Genomic DNA, 4,939 nt, shown 5'->3' with positions numbered 1-4,939 from the left:
CCTTTCTGCCCACTAGTGTCTCCCCCTTTATCCCCTCTTTTTCCCTGTTCCCTCTCCTTCTCTTTCGTCCCCTCCTCTGGTCCCTCTGCTCACTACCCAGTTTCTACATACCCCGCTCCCCAATTCTCTTTTCTTCCCCCCCTTCCACCCCTAAATCTTCCTCACCCCCTACAGCTTCTCCCCCTCCTCCCGCTCACCTCCCAGCGCCCTGACTCTTTCTCCCCATTTCCTCTTTGTCACTGCCGACCCTTCCTCTCTCCCCTTTTCTGCCCTTCTCCCTCCTCTCTCCTTCTGGTCTCCCGGTATGGTCGCCCTTTTTAACTGTCGACCTGCCCTTGCAGCACTTGGCCTACACTCTTCGGGGATCACCCTTCCGCAGGGGTCCCTTTGCCCCTACCCACCCACTGCCGTCTCTTCCACCTCCTCCCTGTTCCCCGACTCTCTCTCGGCCCTGTCCCCTCTGGCTGTCCCTCCCGGCTCAGCCTCTGTCTCTCTCTCGGCTTCTTGAGAAACTCTGGGTGTCCCTCGCTTCCCCTTTTGCTCGCTCCTGTGGCCAGCCTGTGTCACATGAAGCTGCGGGGTGTTTAGGGGAAATGAAAGCCTGGGTCACAGGGTCTTCTCCGCCTGACTTTCCAAAAACCTCCTTTCCTTCTCTCCTACTATACCCATCCCCACCCCTGCCTGCCTTCCTGGGTCGGGAAGAATAGTTTCCATCTTTCACTTTCATTTCTCTCCAGATTTCACTTCTGCTGCATCCTCTTCCAATGAAAATCCACTGATGGAATGATAGAACTGGAGAGGCTTTATGCATCATTTGGTCCCCCCCCCCCCTTCACGGATGCAGAGACTGAGGCCAGGTGGCGGTGGGGGCTGAGTGGGTCATGGTAACTGACCTGGGGGTAAACTACTGTCCTGGTTCCTGAGTGATAGGGAACTGTGCAAATGCAAATGGTTTGAAGAGGAAGGAAGTGGGGGCATCTACAAGAAGGCTGTGTGGTCATAGCCTGCAAGCCAGTTGAGATTGAGAGGGATGCTGAAATCAGATTAAATCACAATCCAGCACTCCTCTCCTCAGAACCCTCCACTGCACTTAGAATAAGAGCCAACCCTCAGCCTGGCCTAAAAGTGCAGTGAGATCTAGCCCCTGCCATCCTCCAACTTCATCTGAGCCCATGTGCCCTCGAGTCCAGCCACGTGGACCTTCTTTCTGGTCCTCTCACATGCTGGGCCCCTTCCTGCCTCGGGACCTTTCTCTTTGCTGTTTTCTCTGCTGGGACTGCTCTTCCTCCAGATCTTTGCATGGCTAGCTTCTTCTCTTCATTCAGGTCTCAGCTGAAATGTCTCCTCTTCACAGAGACTTTCCCTGATCATCTTATCTGAGTGGTTGCCTACTGGATTCTCAGCAACCTCTCTCTGTCACGTTGTCCTGTTTTAATGTCTTCAGAGCACGAAATACTTGTTTAACTACTGTTTATTGTCTCCACAGTAGAACAGAAGCTCCACGAGGTCAAAGATCGTGTCACAGTTTTCACTGTTTTATCCCCTATAAGTGCCTAGGGCTTGGCAAATAGTACCAGTTGCTGTTGAGTTGATTCTGACTCATGGCAACCCCATGTGTGTCGGAGTAGAAAACTGTGCCCCCTAGGGTTTTCCGTGGCTGATTTTTTAGAAGTAGATTGCCAGGACTTTCTTCCAAAGCGCCTGTGGGTGGACTCAAACCACCAGCCTTTCAGTTAACCGATGGGCACATTCATTAATCTGTTGCCCCACCCAGTGACTTCTTGGCAAACAGTAGGTGCTCAATAAATACTGGTTGAATAAATGCAGGAAAGGGTGTCCCAAGGTAAGATTTGTAGGAATAGCATCAGAAAGGCTAAAAACTAAAATAAACCAAGTCTTGCAAAAGCTGTGTCGTTGTTGTTGTTGTTAGGTGCCATCAGGTCGGTTCTGACTCATAGTGACTCTATGTACAGCAGAACGAAACACTGCCCGGTCCTGCACCATCCTCATAATCGTTGTTATGTTTGAGCCCATTGTTGCAGCCACTGTGTCAGTCTATCTCGTTGAGGGTCTTCCTCTGTTTCGCTGATCCTCTACCAAGCATGATGTTCTTCTCCAGGGACTGGTCCCTCTTGATAACATGTCCAAAGTACGTGTAGACGAAGTCTCGCCATCCTTGCTTCTAAGGAGCCTTCTGGCTGTACTTCTTCCTAGACAGATTTGTTCATTCTTTTGGCAGTCCATAGTATATTCAATTTTCTTTGCCAACACCATAATTCAAAGGCATCAATTCTTCTTTGGTCTTCCTTATTCATTGACCAGCTTTTGCATGCATATGAGGCAATTGGAAATACCATGGCTTGGGTCAGGTGCACTTTAGTCTTCAAGGTGACATCTTTGCTTTTTAATGCTTTAAAGAGGTCTTTTTCAGCAAAAGCTGTAGATACCTCCAAAGATGGGTCTTTGGATTTTATCTCAAGTAAGAAGCCCATACAGATGTAAGGCTAGGGAGTGACAGCAAGAAAGCAGAGCTCTCTACCTGGTTCTGTTTCAGTCTCTTTAGCCAGGGACAATACACTTTGGATGAGGTGGGCAAAGGAGCTGAGACCAGACGTTCAGGTTGAGCCACCTCTGCCTCCAGGTTGGAGGGAGTCACAATCGTTAATATTGACTAAGCACAGGTCGCATCAGATTCAGCTCTTTCCTCTCTTGGCAGGGTCACTAGGCCACGGGCAGATATGACAAATGCCATCATCAAGGGGCATGACTTCACCACTGAAAGTGATGATCCAAGATTCAAATACCTGTGGGAGAATACATAATAAAGCCCATTGACATGGATGAGGGTGACCCTATTTGCAGATTACATGAAACTAGAAGGGTTAGGGAAAACTTTGACTAAGGGACTCCAGACCCCAAAAGATGTTGACAAGGCAGCTCTATATAAATGAAATGGACAGGTCTGAATGTCAGATCTTCCTCTTGGGGCCCCGAACCCAACATGAAAGGGCCAGGATGACGTGGCTTAGTAGCAGCAGGACGAAAAAAGCCGTGGGGATTTTCATCAACGATAAATTCAGGATGAGTCAACACAGTCTGAGGCCACCCTAAGCCACAGCCTGACAGTGGTTATTAAGGTGGTGAGATTACAAGTCATTTTTTTCTTTTCCTAGTTTTCCAGAGTTCTTCTAGTGTGGTGCCATAACTTTCATCATCACACAAGGGTTAAATTTGGTATCAAGGAATGTCACTCTGATCGACTCCAAGCTGATGAGGCCCTACGTGGAGTGCTGGGTTTAGCGGGTAGTACATTTAAAGGTTCAGTGAGGAGTGGTCAGGGTGGGGAAGGGGTTTGAAATCCCACACGTGGGCGAGAGGAGAATCAGGGGCCATACGCCCTGTTGTCACATCTCCGTAAAGCTGTTCCTCAAAAAAAAAACTTAGATGTCTTGTGGACATCTTAGAGGAGGAACTAGGAAATTCTAGATGCCAGGTTTCAGTTCTGAGCACCTTTGGTCTTTCCCTGAAAACCAGCAGTTCTCAAAGTGCATTCCATGGACGGCTGTGGGTCCCTGAGACCCTTTCAGGGCCCATGAAGTCTGTCTTCGTTTCCTAGTGCTGCTGTCACAGAAATAGCACAAGTGGGTGCTTTTAAGAACAGAAATTTATTTTCTCACAGTTTAGGAGGCTAGAAGTCTGAATTCAGGGCACCGATTCTAGGGGAAGGCTCTCTCTCTGTCGGCTCTGGGGGAAGATCCTTGATCCTTATGTCTTCCAGCTTCTGTAGCCCCAGTGTTGCTCGGCTCCTTGGCAATCTTCACCTGGCACCTATCGACTCCAACTTCCCCCCGCCCCGTTTGTGGTCACATATGTGTCTAATCTGTTCTTTCTATAACTCAGAAGTGATTAGGTTGAGGACACACCCTACACCCATATGGTACCATTAACATGACAAAGAAAACTCTATTTCCAAACAGAATGATATCTACAAGTATAGGGGTTAGGATTTACAACAAGTATTTTTTTCGAGACAAAATTCAATCCCTAACAAGGTCAAAACTATTTTCATAATACTATTAAGACATCTTTTTGCCTTTTTTGCTGACACAATTTCCCTTTTGCACAGATGGTACAAAAGTAATGATGGGTACAACTGCTGGTGCTTTAGCATAAATCACAACAGAAACACCAAATTGGACAAATAGCCTTTGTATTCTTCACCCCCACGCACTCAGAGTAAAAATAGAAAAATAGATGGCAAGTTTTACTTAAGAATGTCCTCAGAGAAGAGGTTGTAGTCATTAATATTATTATAGCTCAGTCCTCGGGTACGTGTCTTTTTTAATATTCTATGTGTCAAAATGAGAAGTGCGCATAAAGCAGTTTTGCTGAATACAGAATTAGGATTGTCGCCTCTGGGAAAAACGCTTGTGCAATTGGGCGGGGGTGGGGGGTGGTCGCCAGCTGAACTAGCTGCTTTTTTTCATGAAATACCATTTTTACTTGAAACTATGTTTATTGAGATTGTTTTTTTAAAAAGTGAACGAGATGAGCCTGTCACTTCAAGGAAAACAACTGACAGTATTTGTTGTCAGTGTTGAAATTCGAGCTTTTATGTGAAAATTTGAATTTTAAAAAACTTATAGCCCTGGTGGCTCAACAGTCAAGTGCTCTGCTGCTAACTGAAAGGTTGGCGGTTCGAACTCACCCAGAAAAGAAAGACCTGGCGATATGCTTCCTTAAAGATTGTTGTTGTTGTCAGGTGCTGTTGAGTTGATTCCAAGTCATAGTGACCTTATGTACAACAGAATGAAACACTGCCCGGTCCTGTGCCATCCTCAAAATCGTTGGTATCCTTGAGCCCATTGTTGCAGCCACAGTGTCAATCCATCTCATTGAAGGTCTTCCTCTTTTTTGCTGACCTTCTGCTTTAGCAAGC

General features: G+C 46.9%; 1 protein-coding gene across 1 annotated transcript in view; it reads left to right on the top strand.

Moving 5' to 3' along the window:
* Window positions 1–4,939, top strand: part of CD6 (CD6 molecule) — a 79,225-nt gene that overhangs the window by 758 nt on the left and 73,528 nt on the right. The gene's annotated exons all lie outside the window — the stretch shown is intronic.

This window comes from Trichechus manatus, unplaced genomic scaffold, assembly GCF_000243295.1.
Source record: "Trichechus manatus latirostris isolate Lorelei unplaced genomic scaffold, TriManLat1.0 scaffold00240, whole genome shotgun sequence".
NCBI classification, from domain to species: domain Eukaryota; kingdom Metazoa; phylum Chordata; class Mammalia; order Sirenia; family Trichechidae; genus Trichechus; species Trichechus manatus.
The sequence above is the reverse complement of the archived record's forward strand: the minus strand, read 5'-3'. Positions and strand labels throughout refer to the sequence as shown.